General features: G+C 49.1%; 3 long non-coding RNA genes across 5 annotated transcripts; 2 read left to right on the forward strand and 1 right to left on the reverse strand.

Annotated features, from left to right (window-relative positions):
• The first annotated feature begins 778 nt into the window (after positions 1 to 778).
• On the forward strand, positions 779 to 13,993 carry LOC116991824. 3 transcript variants are annotated; one of them, XR_004416910.1, is made up of 4 exons: positions 779 to 974; positions 1,478 to 1,618; positions 3,265 to 3,376; positions 13,410 to 13,993. It is a non-coding gene; the product is annotated as an uncharacterized LOC116991824 (long non-coding RNA). The 3 variants fall into 3 exon arrangements; XR_004416911.1 differs by lacking the exon at positions 1,478 to 1,618 and adding an exon at positions 5,420 to 5,520; XR_004416909.1 differs by lacking the exon at positions 1,478 to 1,618.
• A 70-nt stretch (positions 13,994 to 14,063) lies between these two features.
• LOC116991826 lies at positions 14,064 to 14,544 on the reverse strand. The gene is made up of 2 exons (XR_004416913.1): positions 14,282 to 14,544; positions 14,064 to 14,139 (listed from the first exon to the last, which is right to left on the reverse strand). It is a non-coding gene; the product is annotated as an uncharacterized LOC116991826 (long non-coding RNA).
• Positions 14,545 to 15,975: 1,431 nt separating this feature from the next.
• On the forward strand, positions 15,976 to 16,713 carry LOC116991825. Its single transcript, XR_004416912.1, has 2 exons — positions 15,976 to 16,068; positions 16,272 to 16,713. It is a non-coding gene; the product is annotated as an uncharacterized LOC116991825 (long non-coding RNA).
• The last annotated feature ends 1,884 nt before the right edge of the window (positions 16,714 to 18,597 follow it).

Genomic DNA, 18,597 nt, shown 5'->3' on the forward strand with positions numbered 1-18,597 from the left:
TCCACACTAGGGAGAATTTAGGATGTGGGAGGAAACCGGAGCATAGGGGGGCAAACCTAGGTGGTCACAGGGAGAACGTGCAAACTCAGCAACGGCAGCACCTGAGGTCAGGAGTGAACCCGGATGTGATGAACAGCTCGGTACGATAGGATAGAACTTTATTTATCCCAGGAGCGAAATTGATCTGCCAACAGCGATAAAAACACAACATACATGAAATTAAAGTGACAAGTGGAAAGGATTGGCGATGTGCAAAGATTAGGGAGGGGGGGGGGGGGGGGGAAGTCAGTCTACCCCACAACAGAAGGGGAAGGTGTTGTACAGTTCGATAGCCACAGGGAAGAAGGATCTCCTGTGGCGTTCTGTGCTGCATCTTGGTGGAACCAGTCTGTTGCTGAAGGTGCCCCTCGGGTTTGGAGGCTTTGGAAGTTATTTCCTTCTTTCCTAAAGATACATTGAGCCACCCAGCCACAAGAGCCCTGATTGAGTCCTCCCTTTAACCCACTGCTTGGTCTGCCCAGGTGTCCGTGGAGAAATTCACTTCATGCCCCCACTTTTGGATGTTGCCTTAGGCCTCCTGATCTAACTGCTTCACACTCTGCTCAACTCTCTCACAATCCACAAAGAAACCTTTTGTAACTTGCAAAAATGTGAAGCAGCCAGAAAAATTTGCCACCGGTAAAAGATAGCTGTGAAAGGTAAATAGTTTGACAGGTTTTAAGTTTGGAACCGCACCCTGCAACACAATCCATTTTGCATTCACTAAGCTCCCCCACCCTCTCCGAAGGTTTCCAATTATAAACTCAATTGTTTAGGCTCTATTTTAGTTTGAAATAAATACTCCTATCCAGGGTTATGCGATCATTTATTTCCTTGTTTACGAAGAGAAAGGATCGCAGAGTTGGAGTGAGAATCTCCATCTTGACATTGAGAACTCCCTGATCTACAAAGCAAAACAAGGCTGAACATTTCAGGTGAGATTCGAGGAGATGGTATCAGCTAATTGTTTGTGTTTATACGCATTTGCAGTTCCTGGTGTGTACTCTCGACTGCTTCATGTTGATTTTAAGGACTCGGATGAGCCCTTAACTCAGAAGGTAGTTGAGGCCAGTCCATTGGCTATATTTAAGAGGGAGTTAGATGTGGCCCTTGTGGCTAAAGGGATCAGGGGGTATGGAGAGAAGGCAGGTACAGGATACTGAGTTGGATGATCAGCCATGATCATATTGAATGGCGGTGCAGGCTCGAAGGGCCGAATGGCCTACTCCTGCACCTATTTTCTATGTTTCTATGTTTCTATGAGTCAGTGGTCAGACTCATCTACAGCATAAGAGGCCAGTGCAGGAAATTAGCCAGGGGCGGCAAAATTAGGGTTGGTATAGTCCTCAGATCAGGTAGCATCTATGGTGGGAGAAAGAGTTCATGTTTCAGGTCGACAACTGTCATCGTTCCAATTTCTAGCATCTGTATGTTTTAGCTAGACAAAAATGCTGGAGAAACTCAGCAGGTGCAGCAGCATCTATGGAGCGAGGGAAATAGGCAACGTTTCGGGCCGAAACACTGAATATTGCCACTGGTTGGGTGTGAGGCTGCAGGTCCCGACTGGACAGGCTGGGAGGTTAGTGACGGAGTAACCACTTGAATCATTGTCCTCTCACCACTGCACCTCCTCCCCATTCTCCCATCCTTTCTCAACCGAGCTTCAGTTTTCCTTCCGCCCCCTTGCTTGGACTCTTGGCCACACTGCCCTCCCGCACGCTGTCCCAGAAGGTGTTGATGCTGGCTGGAGTCACTGCAGGGAAAGCTTCATCCGTGGGTCGTGGATGGAGCAGGTGCAATGGGCCACAATGCAGGAGTAGGCAGACGATGGGGGTACAAGCATTCCCAACGTTGCCCTCACCCTGATGCCCACCTTCGTGTGTGGCTGCATCAGGCGGAGCGTCGAGCCAAGGCACGTGGGCACCAAGTGTCACTACCTGCTGAGGTTCTACCTGTCCCCGGTGTTGCGAAGGATGGGCCTGGCGCAGATGCCACGCAATGTGCCAGTCAGCTGGGCATTGCCGCCCCATCTGTCGTTCGTGGAAAGGTTCTTCCAGACCAACACCTTTGACCACAAGTCCATCGGGCAGTGGTCAGCATGGAACGTGGGAAAGGACTCCATGGATCCGGTGGCGTGGTTCCCAGAGCAGACTGCCCAGCTTGTCTGGCAAAATGCCTCATCGCCATAACTCACCAACAAGCACCAAGACCTGGCTTGGCTGGCGGTGAGGGGAGCACTCCCAGTCAGATCCTTCCTGCACCGTCGGAACCTCACCACCAGCGCACGCTGCCCTCGGGACGGCTGCTATGGAGAGGGGACGGTTGCCCACCTCTTTGCACAGTGTGGATTCGCAAAGAGAGTCTGGAGAGTGATGCAGAGGTCCCTGTCACGGTTTAATCCGAACAGCTCCGTCACAGAGGACTCTGTGATTTACGGACTGTTCCCAGGGACACACCCGGAGATGGACGTCACGTGCTACTGGAACGTCATCAACTCAGTGAAAGGTGGTCTGCCCGAATTCTGTAGCTTAGTTTAGTTTAGTTTATTGTCACGTGTACCGAGGTACAGTGAGAATCTTTTGCTGCGAGCTAACCAGTCAGCAGAAAGACTATACATGATTACATTCGAGACATTTACAGAGTTTGTACAGTTTTGCACGTCTTGTACTTTGTTTTATATAATTTATGCACAAAAATTATGTAGATAAATCGCATTGGTGCATGAATTTACATACATAAATTTAGGCACGCTAATTTACATATATGAATGATTGTACATAAATGATATATGCATAGTGTAAGAGAGAGAAGAAAAAAGATCAGTGCATAAAGGAAGATATTTAATCAGAGGGTGGTGAATCTGTGGAATTATTTGCCACAGAAGGCTGTGGAGGCAAAGTCTGGATATTTTTTAAGGCAGAGATAGATAGATTCTTGATTAGTACGGGTGTCAGTGGTTTTGGGGAGAAGGCAGGAGAATAGGGTTAGGAGGGAGAGATAGATCAGCCAAGATTGAATGTCAAAGTAGACTTGATGGGCCGAATGGCCTAATTCTGCTCCTATCACTTATGACCTTATGAAAACATAATCGGTGGACGTCAGTGTTCTGTTGTTGAGGTAGGATTGGGGTTGTACGGGATGGTGGAAGAAAATGTTAGTAGGGAAGAAATGTACTTGCCATAGCCATGATTATCTATACACCAAGCCCAACTTCTTCCTCTGTAGGATGCTGAGCCAACCTACTCCATCATAGACTTCTAGATCCCACCCGTCCAACGGCGAGGACAGACACTGGGCCGACCAAGGCAGGAAAACACCTCTCCAACTCAGACCACAGGTGAGAAAGGCATCGAATCTCAGCGTAAGATTGTTTCAATATGGAAGTAAAGACACAAGGGGCAGCGGTAGAGCTGCTGCCTTACAGCGCCAGAGATTCGAGTTCGATCCTGACCACGGGTGCTGTCTATATGGGGTTTATACAGTACAATCTCCCCGTGACCGTGTGGGTTTTCCCCGGGAGCTCTGGCTTCCTCCCACACTCCAAAGACATACAGGTTTGTAGGTTCATTGGCTTGGTGTGAATGTAAATCGTCCCTAGTGTGTCGCATAGCTGTTAGGGATCGCTGGTCGGTGCGGGCTTGCTGGTCTCTGCATTGTATCTCTAAAACTAAGGTGTTGGAGTAACTCAGCAAGCCGGGCCGCATCTCTGGAGAACGTGGATAGGCGCCATTTCGGGTCGGGACACTTCTTCAGACACCCGACCCGAAACGTCACCTATGCTTTTCCTCCAGAGATGCTGCCTGACCCGCTGAGTTACTCCAGCACCTTGTATCTTTTGTTTCATCAGCCAGCATCTGCAGTTCCTTGTTTTTCCTGATTAGATATGGATTGGTTTCATAACAAATACTCTTTGTTTAGGCAAATGGGTTTGAAATATGCCACAACCAAGTTGACTAACTAATAAACATTCAAACATTGCATAAAACCGGTTCAACTGCTTTAAAGTGAGTTGCAAACAAGAACATTTTTATTTGTGGAGGAAGGAGGATGCCACTGACTTGTCAGCCATCCATTGGTCTTTGCTGCTGGGCTCTGATCCAAGTGATCCTCTCCATAACCGTTCTGTCAAGCCCTCTGCACAGCTTAAAGGGCCTGTCCCACTGTACGGGGTCATTCAATGGTCGGCATGGACTCGATGGGCTGAAGGGTCAGTTTCTATGCTGTATCTCTGAAGTAAACTAAACTAAACTTGAAGCTCATATGTTGATAAATTCACAAGTTCTCAGAGCAGAATTAGGCCATTCGGCCCATCAAGTCTGCTCTACCATTCAATCATGGCCGATCTATCTCTCCCTCTCAACCCCATTCTCCCCATAACCCCTGACACCCGGACTAATCAAGAATCTGTCAATCTCCGCCTTAAAAATATCCATTGACTTGGCCTCCACAGCCGTCTGTGGCGATGAATTCCACAGATTCACCACCCTCCGGCTAAAGAAATACATCCTCATCTTTCTAAAGGTACGTGCTTTTATTCTGAGGTTTGTGCCTCTGCTCCTAGACTCTCCCACTAAAGTTTACAGTTTGGTCCACTCGTGGAAACATCCTCTCCACATCCACTCTAGCCAGGCCTTTCACTATTTGGTACGTTGGACTTTGTGAACATGAACCTTCTAATGAAGGGTCCTGGACCCAACCATGTTTCTCTTCCCACGGTTAATGCCTGACCTCCTGAATGTTCCACCCTTTGCGTTTGTGTTTCAGATTTGCAGCATCCACAGGTTTTTGGTGTCTGCCACACCTCAGGGTGTTGGATGCATGCTCCTGATGGGTTGGGCAAACCTACACATGAATCAGTAGAAGATCAAAAGTTCTCGAAGGGTTTGGCAATTCATTGCATTAGCCTCGAGGGCAGCCCACATCCTCAGGAAGATTTGCCTTTCTAGCTGATTTTTGCCTGTTCGTTGTTTTAGCTGTGCAGGAAGGAACTGCAGATCAGATTTAGATTCAGATTCAGATTCAATTTTAATTGTCATTGTCAGTGTACAGTACAGAGACAACGAAATGCAGTTAGCATCTGCCTGGAAGAGCGACATAGCAAATTATTTGAATAAATAATAATAAGTGTCCGGGGGGGGGGGTGATTGGCAGTCACCGAGGTACGTTGTTGAGTAGAGTGAGTTGCTGGTTTAAACCGAAGATAGATACAAAATGCTGGAGGTAACTCTGCGGGACAGGCAGCATCTCTGCAGAGAAGGAATGGGTGATGTTTCGGGTCGAGACCCTTCTTCAGACTGGTCAGGGGAAAGGGAAACGAGAGATATAGCCAGTGATGTAGAGAGATATAGACAAATTAATGAAATGTATTCCCCTAATGCAGATCTCCAATGAAGTAGCTGGGAGATCAGTGCGCACTCTAGCTGTTGAGAGGATGGTTCAATTGGCTGATGATGGCTGTGAAGAAAGTCCCTGAATCTGGAGGTGTGCATCTTCAAATTTCTGTACCCACTTGTCTGAAGGGAGAAGACAGAGTGATTATAGACAATAGACACTAGACAATAGACAATAGGTGCAGGAGTAGGCCATTCGGCCCTTTGAGCCAGCACCACCATTCAATGTGATCATGGCTGATCATCCCCAATCAGTACCCCGTTCCTGCCTTCTCCCCATATCCCCTGACTCCGCTATCTTTAAGAGCCCTATCTAGCTCTCTCTTGAAAACATCCAGAGAACCTGCCTCCACCGCCCTCTGAGGCAGAGAATTCCACAGACTCACCACTCTCTGTGAGAAAAAGTGTTTCCTCGTCTCCGTTCTAAATGGCTTACCCCTTATTCTTAAACTGTGGCCCCTGGTTCTGGGCTCCTCCAACATGTTTCCTGTCTCGAGCGTGTCCAAGCCTTTAACAATCTTAAGATTATGCTGGCAACCTGTCTATGCTGACCAAGATGTCTGTCTAAGTTAATTCCATTGCTTTGTGCTTGGGCCAAATCCCTTGTGTACCTATCCAAATGACCTGTGATGTTGTAACTCTGCCAGTCTCTACCATAGAAGAAGGGTCTCGACCTGAAACGTCACCCATTCCTTCTATCCAGAGATGCTGCCTGTCCCGTTGAGTTGCTCCAGCATTTTGTGTCTGTTCTCTGACAGCATGTTCCATAAACCCACCACCTTCTGTGTGAAGGCATTGCCCCTCAGTTTCTCTTGAAATCTTTCTCCTCTCACCTTAAACCCATGCTTAGATTCTACCGGGGCTGCACAGTGGTGCAGCGGGTAGAGCTGCTGCCTCAAAGCGCCAGAGTGCTGTCAGGGAGCAGTTTGTAAGTTCTCCCTGTGACCACGTGGGTTTTCTCCGGGTGCTCCGGTTTCCTCCCACACTCCAAAGACATACAGATTTGTAGGTTAATTGGCTTGGTTTAACTAAATTATTCCTAGTGTGTGTAGGGTAGTGTTGATATGTAGGGATCACTGGTCGGCATGGACTCGGTGGGCCGAAGGGCCTGTTTCCGCACTGTATCTCCAAAGCAAAGTAAACTGAACTAAACCAGGGGCCAGTCTTAGAATAAAGGGGAGGTCATTTAAGACTGAGGTGAGAAAAAAACGTTTTCACTCAGTTGTGAATTTGTGGAATTCCCTGCCACAGAGGGCAGTGGAGGCCAAGTCACTGGATGGATTTAAGAGAGAGTTAGATAGAGCTCTAGGGGCTAGTGGAGTCAAGGGATATGGGAAGAGGGCAGGCACGGGTTATTGATTGGGGACGATCAGCCATGATCACAATCAGTTTAAAAAGATGTACAAAAACACTTGTTTAAAAGGATATTGGGATGAGGATAGGTGATTGTGAATGGGATATTTGTTATACTGATTGTATTGGGAAGGGTGATTATAGAGTGATGGGTTGTATATATGACTACGATACTGTATAGTATGTGAGGGTTTTTTCTTTTCTTTTTCTTTTTGTCTTTTTTGTATGGTTTTGTAAATATTTGATTAGTGTATAAATGTAAATAATTTGGTGTACATATAGCTGCTGGTGTACATATGGTGTACATATACCTGCTAAACTTGTATAATATAATTACAAGCAGTTTGTCAGGTCTCGCGTTTGATCTAGTTTCTGTTTCTTATTGGTTTTTAGTATTAGAGTTTGCATTCTTGTTTTATTTTGGTGTCTCACATCTCCTCTTGTTTCAGGTCCCATTTCCTGTCAGGTCGTTTACCCTCATGTGATTGTTGGCCACGCCCTGATGTGTTTCACCTGTGTCTCGTTATCCCCTGCTAGTCTGTATTTAAGCCTTTTGTGTTTTAGTTCCCATTGCCAGTTCGTGGTGTATGCTACTTGGTATCACCTCGTTCCAGCTCTTGAAATCTTGTGACCTTGTGATCTCGACCTTTGCCTGTATTTTCGACCACTGTTTCTTGCCTGCTCCTATATGGTACTGTTGCCTCTGTTTTGCCTACCTGTGTACTGACTTGGACCGATTAAACGCCGAAGACTGATCTGCCCTGTGTCTGAGCCTGCATTTGTGTCCTCCTCCTCGTTCAGTTCTGACATTACGAACTGGCCAACAATGGACTCAGCGGGCTCTGATCCTTTTCGTGCAGCGCTCCAGAAGCAAGAGGAGCGCATCTCGCATTACGAGGGTCAACTCTCCTCGATCGTCGCCGGGTTCCGGGATCTCGGCGAGCGTCAGCAGGGGTTCCAGGCAGACATCGGTTCACAGGTGAACACTTTAAGTTCTCGGTTTGAAGACCTGGTTACTCGGCTGAATTCTTTGTTTCCTGCTGTGGCTCCCGTGCCTGCCGAGTCTGTTTCCTTGTCTGTGTCTCCAGGAGCTCCGATGGCCGCGGCTGCTGCAGCATCTCCATTCGTCCACCTGGCAAGACCGGAACACTTTTCGGGGGAATCGGAGAAATGTAGACCTTTTTTGATTCAGTGTGGACTGCATTTCGAACTTCAAGCGGCTTCCTTTTCATCAGAACGCTCAAGGGTAGCCTTTATCATCACGCACCTGCCGGGTAGGGCGGAGGCTTGGGCCACGGCGGAGTGGTCTCGGAATTCTCCTGTTTGCCAGACATCGGTCCTGTTCATAGAAGCTCTGTCCCGCACGTTTGATCACTCCAATCCTGGCCGAGAGGCTTCACAGAACCTGGTCTCCATGAAACAAGGTAATCGCTCTGTTATGGATTTTGCTATTGACTTTCGAACTGTTGCTGCTAAGGGTGGATGGAATGAGGCTGCTTTGTTGGATGCTTTTCGCAATGGATTGTCTGAAGCTATCAAAGATCAATTGGCTCCTCTAACCCTGCCTTCCGACGTCGAGTCTATGATTTCCCTGGCTATCCAAATTGACGCTAGGCTCAGAGAAAGAGATCGAGAGAGGAGATCGGCTGCAGTTCGGTCCTCCTCCCAGCAGTGGCGGCAGCGTCGCCCTTCACCTTCCAGTCGGGACTTCTTCCCTCTCGGCCGGTCCAGTCAGCCTACAGCGCCACCTGCATCTTCGGAGGAGCCCATGCAGGTGGGACGAGCCAAACTCAGTCCGGAGGAACGGCAGCGCCGTCTAAGGGAAATGAGGTGTTTTTACTGTGGTGAACTGGGACATTTGTTGAACAGCTGTTCAGTAAAAGACAAAGCTCACCAATGAAAGAGAGGACATTGGTGAGTTGTACCACTCCTATGAGCCGTTCCTCTCGTCCATTGTCGACGGTACAATTGTTGGTGCATTCCCAGTGGCACTCCCTGCAGGCTTTGGTTGATTCTGGGGCAGATGAGAACTTCATGGACATTCGCTTGGCTGATGAATTGAAGCTGGAACGTGAACAGCTTCAAGATCCTATGGAGGCTAGTGCACTGGATGGGCGCCTACTGTACAGGGTAATTCACCGAACTCAACCTGTTCAACTCATCGTGGCAGGTAATCACCTGGAGACCATCAGTTTTCATCTCCTCGACTGTCCTCTTCATCCTCTGGTTTTGGGGCTCCCTTGGCTGTCTTACCATAATCCTCACATGAACTGGGGTATGGGGAAGTAATTTCTTGGGGGAATAACTGTAAACTCATCTATCTGCATGATTCTTCTCCTGAGTCTATGAAGGATCCGTCAAGGAGCAGTTTGCTGGGAACTTCCAGGACCACCCTCCGGCAGCCTCCCCGTTCAAGGGAGGAGGGTTTTCCAGATCTCACCAAGGTTCCCTCATATTATCTAGACCTAAAGGAGGTGTTCAACAAGGCCAAGGCCACATCTCTTCCGCCGCATAGACCGTATGACTGCTGCATCGACCTTCTGCCAGGTACAGCGCCTCCTAAGGGCCATCTCTACTCCTTTCTTCACCTGAGCGGCTCGCCATGGAAAAGTACATTGACGATGCCCTTGCTGCTGGGATCATCAGACCTTCTTCTTCACCTGCAGGAGCTGGATTTTTCTTTGTGGATAAGAAGGATGGAACACTTCGGCCCTGCATTGACTACAGAGGACTCAATGACATTTCTGTTAAGAACAGATACCCTCTTCCTCTTATCTCCTCTGCATTTGAACTGTTAAAAGACGCTGCAGGATTCACTAAGTTAGATCTTAGAAATGCGTATCATCTGGTGAGGATAACGGACGGGGATGAATGGAAAACTGCGTTTAACACACCCAGTGGTCATTATGAATATCTGGTCATGCCGTTTGGTCCTGCTAATGCTCCAGCAGTTTTTCAAGGCATGGTTAATGATGTATTACGGGACATGCTGAACCGATTTGTGTTTGTGTACCTTGATGACATTTTGATTTTTTCTCCAGACGAGACTTCCCATGTGCAGCATGTACACCAGGTGCTAGAACGTTTGCTCCTGAATGATCTGTTTGTGAAAGCTGAGAAATGTGAATTTCATGTTAACACTGTTCAATTCCTTGGTTATGTTGTATCACCTGCTGGTATACAGATGGACCCGAGCAAGGTCGGTGCTGTGGCCACCTGGCCTACACCCTCCAGTCGTAAGCGACTTCAGGGGTTCCTTGGGTTTGCTAATTTTTATAGGAAGTTTATCCGGAACTTTAGTGTCACTGCTGCACCACTCCATGCTCTTACCTCACCCCACGTGCCTTTCTCTTGGTCCTCTCAAGCAGAAACTGCATTTAGGAGACTCAAGAGGAGCTTCTCCTCAGCCCCCATCCTGGTTCACCCTGACCCGTCACTCCAGTTCGTGGTTGAGGTGGACGCCTCGGGTGTGGGCATCGGGGCCGTACTCTCACAGAAATCCCCCACAGATGGTCGATTACATCCCTGCGCTTTCCTCTCAAAGAAGCTTTCTCCTGCTGAGAGAAATTACGATGTGGGTAACCGTGAACTGTTAGCGGTTAAAACAGCCTTGGAGGAATGGAGACATTGGTTGGAGGGTACCAAGCAGCCGTTTCTAGTTTGGACAGACCACAAAAACCTGGAATACATCAAGTCAGCCAAACGCCTCAACTGGCGCCAAGCAAGGTGGGCTCTCTTCTTTAATCGATTTGATTTTGTACTGTCTTACCGCCCTGGTGCCAAGAATGGCAAACCTGATGCTCTCTCCGGACAGTTTGATCCTGACCCATCCCCTAAGGTTTCAACTCCCATTCTGCCTGCTTCCTGTTTTGTTGGGGCGGTTACTTGGGAGATTGAGAAGAGAGTTTCCGAGGCAACTGCTGGTGTTCAGTCTCCGCTAGGGTGTCCTTCTAATCGTCTGTTTGTTCCCGAGTCTCTTCGTTCACAGGTGATTCACTGGGCTCATACGTCTCGGATCTCCTGTCATCCTGGTGTCCGCCGAACCCTGTTTGTGGCCAAACAGCGGTTTTGGTGGCCTTCCATGGAGAGGGGGATTAAGGAGTACGTCGCCGCCTGCAGTATTTGTGCTCAGAACAAGACCTCCCGTCGGGCCGCCTTTGGCCTCCTGAATCCGCTGCCTGTCCCCTCACGCCCCTGGTCAGACATCTCCATGGACTTTGTCACGGGCTTGCCCTCTTCTGAAGGTAACACCTCAGTCATGACTGTAGTGGACAGATTTTCTAAGATGGTCCATTTCATTGCGTTGCACAAGCTTCCCTCCGCCAAGAAGACGGCAGAGGTCATGCTGTCTCATGTTTTTCGCATTCATGGATTTCCCAGAGACATTGTGTCTGACCAGGGGCCTCAGTTCGTGTCCAGGTTTTGGAAGGAGTTTTGTTCTCTGTTGGACGCCACGGTCAGCCTTACATCTGGTTATCACCCGGAATCCAATGGACAGACTGAACGCCTTAACCAGGAATTGGAGACAGGACTGCGGTGCTTGGTGGCACAGAACCCTTCAACTTGGAGCAAACACCTTATTTGGGTGGAGTATGCACACAACACACTTCCTTGCTCATCCTCTGGTCTCTCTCCATTCCAGTGTGCCTATGGTTATCAACCGCCATTGTTCCCTGCTGTGGAGAAGGAGTCCAGTGTGCCCTCCGCTCAGGCTCTCGTCCGTCGCTGTCGCAAGGTTTGGAATGGGGCTCGTCAGATGCTGTTGCGCAGTTCTGCGCGTTACAAGAGGATGGCTGACCGTGGAAGAACGCCGGCTCCAGTATACTCGCCTGGTCAAAGGGTGTGGCTCTCCACTCGAGACTTACCGCTGAGGGTGGAATCCCGGAAGCTGGCTCCTCGTTTTGTTGGTCCTTTCCCCATATCGAAGGTCATCAATCCTGTGGCGGTTCGTCTCAAACTCCCCCGTGCCATGAGGGTCCACCCTACTTTCCATGTCTCCCGTCTGAAGCCATTTAAGGAGAGTCCTCTGGTCCCTGCCTCCACACCCCCTCCGCCCCCCCGGTTCCTTGATGGGGGTCCAGTGTTTACGGTCAGCCGGTTGCTGGGGATGCGCCGGCGTGGTCGTGGTTGTCAGTATCTTGTGGATTGGGAGGGGTATGGACCTGAGGAGCGGTCTTGGGTGCCAGCTCGCAACATATGCGACCCGGAACTTATCAGGGACTATCGGCGCCAACATCCTGAAGATCCTGGGCCGTCAGGAGCCGGCCGTGGAGGGGGGGGTACTGTCAGGTCTCGCGTTTGATCTAGTTTCTGTTTCTTATTGGTTTTTAGTATTAGAGTTTGCATTCTTGTTTTATTTTGGTGTCTCACATCTCCTCTTGTTTCAGGTCCCATTTCCTGTCAGGTCGTTTACCCTCATGTGATTGTTGGCCACGCCCTGATGTGTTTCACCTGTGTCTCGTTATCCCCTGCTAGTCTGTATTTAAGCCTTTTGTGTTTTAGTTCCCATTGCCAGTTCGTTGTGTATGCTACTTGGTATCACCTCGTTCCAGCCCTCGAAATCTTGTGACCTTGTGATCTCGACCTTTGCCTGTATTTTCGACCACTGGTTCTTGCCTGCTCCTATATGGTACTGTTGCATCTGTTTTGCCTACCTGTGTACTGACTTGGACCGATTAAACGCCGAAGACTGATCTGCCCTGTGTCTGAGCCTGCATTTGTGTCCTCCTCCTCGTTCAGTTCTGACACAGTTGAATAAGGGGTGGGAATTAATTTTACTTCGGAGTCACGTGAGTGATTCCGTGAAGAACCCGCTCAGCACGCATGCGCGGTAGACTTCGGCAGTGATGTAGTAATAACTGTTACACGGTTTGAAATCACAGAGCTTTGAAATCTTCACGGAATCACTCGCGTGACTCCGAAGTAAAATAGTAAGATTAAACGAGAACTTACCAGTTTGAAGTTTGATCTGTATTTTATGAGGAGTTACGATGAGCGATTACGTGCCCTCCGCTCCCACCCTCAATAATATGGGTCAAATTCATAAACTGATGTCTCCTTGTCTTTACTATGTTTACTTCAATAACTGTGTCTATCTGTGATTCCACACCGCTGCTTTGAAGTATGCCGCGCATGCGTGCTGAGCGGGTTCTTCACGTAATCCGTCATCGTAACGCCTCATAAAATACAGATCAAACTTCAAACTGGTAAGTTCTCATTTAATCTTACTATTAGCTTTGACTTCTTCCTGCTCCTTTTCGGACACATATGATTTCATTTATTTATAGATATTGTTTATGACACTTTATAAATATTCTTGTTTTGTTTTTTGTATGTTGTTTCACACTTGCTTTTTATTCTGTTCGAAATAAAGAGTTAAATAAATTTAAAATTTTGTTTTAAATGGCGGTGCTGGCTCGAAAGGCCGAATGGCCTCCTCCTGCACCTATTTTCTATGTTTCTATGTTGTTTGTAAGTTGTAAATTGCCCTTAGTGTGTAGGGAGTGGGTGCAAAATTATGCTGTTGCAGCGTCTTCAAACTGTTTGAACCTGCTTTGATGTTTAACCTCTGACCATGAAACACTTTCCAACGCTGTGATTAAACTCTGCTGTGACTCATTCCAACAGAATCAGAGAGCAACCTCACCTGTGTGGGGCTGGGCGACAATTACTACCGCCAACGAGACCCAGACGTTGTCCAATCTGCTGAACTCAGGCATTTCCAGGCAACCCCCTCTGGCAAGCTAAAGAAGACATCACTGGGACACCGGCTTGGTGCTGCAGTAACTCAGCCGGGACAGGCAGCATCTCTGGAGAGAAGGAATGGGTCGAGACACTTGTGGATTCATATCTAAGGGTCGACACCCTCCTTCACCCTAGACATGTTGCCTGACTCGCTGAGTTACCCAGCCTGGCATTGGTTTGGAATGGCAGGTAAAGTTATGGTTCAAGAGGGCCAGCAGATTCAGGCGGTCACCGTGGCGATCACTCGATGTTCTTGCGGGTTGCGTCCACGGCTGTGCTCGGTTTGACCATCCTCTGCATGGTGAGAGGCTGGGCGCATTCTCCATCTATTGCCGGGGAGTTCACCGACACGCCCAACACATAATCCACATCCCTCACCACAGGCTTAAGAATAAGGTGCAGGCCATTTAGGACTGAGATCATGTGATCATATCTCTCTCCCTCAGTAGTGACAGTATCTCACTCCCTCACTACAGACAGTGTCATATCTGCTCACTACTAAGTGTCACACTGTGCGCTGCCTCTATTTTTAACACCTTACACACGAATATCCTTCTCTGTACTGTAATCTCCCTAATTTCTGACAATCTCTCTCCCTCAGTAGTGACAGTGTCTGCACCCCTCTCCATAGTGACAGTCTCACTACTGACAGAGTAACACATGCTCACTACGGACAGTCACACTTCCCCAGAACTCGCCCTGTGCACTGCCTCACAATTAACAACTTCCCCTCTGATATCTTTATCTGAACTGACATCTCTCCCTCAGTAGTGACAGTGTCACACTCCCTCAGTAGTGACAGTGTCACACTCCCTCAGTAGTGACAGTGTCACACTCCCTCAGTAGTGACAGTGTCACACTCCCTCAGTAGTGACAATGTTTCACTCACTCAGTAGTGAGAGTACCTCACTATTGAAGAAACACACATGCTCACTACTGATAGTATCACACTCCCTCACTACTGACAGTATCACACTCGCTCACTACAGACAGTGTCCCATTTGCTCACTACTAAGTGTCACACAGTGCAGCACACACCTCACACACTAACATCCTTCTCTGTACTGTCATCTCTCCCTAATTTCTAACAGTTTCTCTCCCTCAGTAGTGACAGTGTCTGCACCCCTCGCACTAGTGACGGTGTCTCACTACTGACAGAGTAACACGTGCTCACTACGGACAATGTCACACTTCCCCAGAACCCACCCCGTGCACTGCCTCACGATTAACACCTTCCCCTCTGATATCTTTATCCAAACTGACATCTCTCCCCCAGTAGTGACAATGTCACACTCCCTCAGTAGTGTCAGTACCTCACTACTGATGAAACACACATGTGGAAGTGTTGGCGCTGTAATGCAACTGCGGCTCGCCTGCAGTCCGTCTGTCTTTACCTTTTTTTGTTTTGTTAGATGTTAGATGTATGTTTTAGTTTATTTTCCGTTGTGTATGTATGTGTGTGTGGGGGGCAGGGGAAACGTGTTTTAACCTCTTCCTTCAAGGGAATGTGACCTTTTCTTTGTCGTATCTCCATCTCTGTCTCCGTCTGCGTTGAGGCCTAATCGTGGAGCTGGCCTCCTCCAACTGGGAGCGACCTCGAGGCTCGGGAGGCAGAGCCTGTGGACTGACCATCGCGAAGCTGGCCGACTTCGGGGCTGTGGTGGCGTTGTGGCAGCGGCGGCGGCCCGACTTCGGCGCCTCGGAGGCTTCGGCCGCGGGCCCAGTGGACGACAACATCGGGAGCTCGCAGGTCCCAGGTTGGTGACCGAATCTCCGGAGCTCCCACAACAACAGCTCCGTCCGCTGGACTGGAGGGTGACAGCTTCTTCCGCCCCGGGCCACGGAGTTTGAACCGGTCCGTTTGCGGAGCTCGGATTCGGCCGCGGGACTTACCATCGTCCGGCGGGGGGGCCAACATTGAAAGCCTGGATCGCCTCAACGCAGAGGGAGAACAAGGAAGGAAGAGGCAAGGACTTTAAGACTTTTGTCTTCCATCACAGTGAGGAGGTGCCTGGAGTCACTGTGGTGGATGTTAAACTGTGTTCATTGTGTGTTCTGTTACGTTATTTTCTGTCATGGCTGCAAGGTACGCAATTTTGTTCAAACTAATAAATTTGAATGACACTAAAGGTATCTAATCTAATCTAATCTAATGCTCACCACTGATAGTATCACACTAGCTCACTACAGACAGTGTCACATCTGATCACTACTAAGTGTCACACTGTGCGCTGCCTCTATTTTAACACCTTACACACTAACATCCTTCTCTGTACTGTCATCTCTCCCCCAGTAGTGACAGTGTCTCACTACTGACAGTGTCACACATGCTCACTACTGATAACATCACACTCACTCACTACGGATAGTGTCACTGTGCACTGCCTCCTAATTAACACCTTCCCCTCTGTCACATCTCTCTGCACTATCATCTCTCCCTCAGTAGTGACAGTGTCACACCCTGTCAGCAGTGGCTGTCCCTCACTATTGAAGAAACACACATGCTCACTACTGATAGTATCACACTCCCTCACTACTGACAGTGTCACACATCACTATTGAGTGTCACACTTTGCACTGCTACTATTTTAACTCCTTACACACTAACATAATTCCCTGTACTGTCATCTCTCCCTCAGTAGTGACAGTGTCACACTTCCTCACTAGTGACAGTCATACATGCTCACTACTGATAGTATCATACTGCGTCACAGCTGAGAGCCACACACTCCATCACTACAGGAGGTATCACACTCTCTCACTACTGATAGTGTCACACTCTCTCACTACTGATAGTGTCACATCTCCATCACTACTGACAGTATCACACTCTCTCACTACTGAGTATCACACTCTCTCACTACTGACAGTATCACACTCACTCACTACTGATAGTGTCACATCTCCATCACTACTGCCACTACCACACTCCCTCAGTACTATCAGTGACCCCTGACTGAAGGCTGTGATTCTGTGACCTGGGTTTGCCCTCTGAACCCTGAGCGTTCCAACCCCTCCCTGCCCGCTCCTGGTGATCTGTCCATTCACTCTGCAACTGTTGGGCAGTTGTATTGTCGACAGCCTTGACTTCTGAATGACTTCATCGCGTAAGGAACAGACTTGTCTGGAGGATATGAGTAACCGCCTAAACTCTCTCACACTGGAAACTGGAACCGGCCGCATAAAAGAAAATATTGTTGTCTAAGTGTTTGAAGTCAGCACTGATCTCACCTTGTCCGAGCGGGATGAGATCGTTTCTCAGTCACACCCACCCTATAAGCTGCATTGACAGTTTACATTGAAGGCCATGATACCTGTGCAGGTACTTCACACGAGTATTGCTGACAGACGTCGACAGTGTCGAGAAGCTCCACAAGTGGCACAGCGGGTAGAGCTGCTGCCTCGGAGTTTCAGTAGTGTCACAACGCACACCTCCAGAGTCAGGGACAGTTTCTTCCCAGCTGTTATCAGGCCACTAAACCATCCTACCAACAACTAGAGAGCTGTCCTTAGCTACTATGTACCGGCAGAGAAGGAATGGGTGACAATCCAGGTCGAGACCCTTCTTCAAAAGTCTGAGGAAGGCCCTTGACCCGAAATGTCGCCCCGTGACCTGCGTGGGTTTTCGCCGGGATCTTCGGTTTCCTCCAACACTCCAAGCACGTACAGGTTTGTAGGTTAATTGGCTGGGTCAAAATGTAAAAATTGTCCCTAGTGGGTGTAGGATGGGATCGCTGGTCGGCGCGGACCCGGTAGGCCGAAGGGCCTGTTTCCACGCTGCGTCTCCAAACTAAACCTTCTCCTTCACCTATAGGTTTGTATAAATGTAAAAACGGTCCCTAGTGAGTGTGCGATAGTGTTACTGTGCGGGGATCGCGGGTCGGTGCACACTCGGTGGGCCGAAGGGCCTGTTTCCGCGCTGTATCACTAAACTAAACTAAACTAAACTACTGTAAATATGTAAACAAAGCTTTTCACTGTTTCTCGGTAGACTATACAATAATAAACCAATACCAATACAAAGATCAAACTGAATGATTAGAGTCCAAAGATCTATTACAAGAATATAAGCAAACAGCTCATCAGCCAGACAGCAGTCCACAGTATGCATTCAATTTAGAATGAATGTGGCACGTTGGCGCAGCGGGTGGAGCCGCTACCTCACAGCGCCAGAGAGCCGGGTTCGATCCTGACTTCTGCCACTGTCTGTGTGGAGTTTGCATGTTCTCTCTGTGACCGCGTGGGTTGCCTCCGGGCGCTCGGGTTTCCTCCCACATCCCAAAGACGTGCGGGTTTGTCGGTTAAAAGGCCTCTGTAAATTGCCCCTAGTGTGTAGGGAGTGGAATAACTGTGGGTGGCTTGGATGTCACCATGCATGGTCTTCCTGCTGACTGGTTAGCATGCAATGATAAAAGGTCTTCACTGTACCTCGGTTCACGTGACAATAACTAATTAAACTAAACTAAACTAAAATGGTGTGAATGGGTGGTCGATGGTTGGCGTGGACTCGGTGGGACCCGGGGCGGAAATCCCGGGGGGGGACAGGTGGGACACACCCCCCACCCTGTTTTGGCAGGTGGGGGACGATCCCCCCCATTTTTTGTAATCCGGATTTTAAAACTCCTTGAAAAAAAACTTTCAAAAATCTCCGCTTTCCGTGAGACAGTGGGGGTGGGACTGATGATCGAGGGCGCCGATTGGACGAGAGGGACGTCGGTCAGCAGGCAATGGCGGGGGGGGGGACATGATGATTCAGCCCGATGATTGGAGGCGGGAGGTGTCGGTCAGAGGCGGAAGTAGGGGGGTGGGACTGAGGATAGAGCGCCGTGATTGGAGGAGGGAGACGAGCAAAGATCAGAGGGCGGAGCTTGAATTGGCCCGTTCGCGGGGCCTTTCATCGCCCGGCGCGGCTTAAAATTGACCTCAGGACCTTCCACCGCCCCGCGGCCAAATTACTGCGTCGAGGTGATCGAGGCTCCCGATGTTGAAGCCCCCACGAACGGGCCGACTGACGCCCCACGATTCGGGGTGGGCGAAGCTGCTGTTGCCAGAGTTCGGAGTCGGTCACCAA

The sequence above is a fragment of the Amblyraja radiata genome, chromosome 35 (genome assembly GCF_010909765.2).
Source record: "Amblyraja radiata isolate CabotCenter1 chromosome 35, sAmbRad1.1.pri, whole genome shotgun sequence".
In the NCBI taxonomy this organism is placed as follows: domain Eukaryota; kingdom Metazoa; phylum Chordata; class Chondrichthyes; order Rajiformes; family Rajidae; genus Amblyraja; species Amblyraja radiata.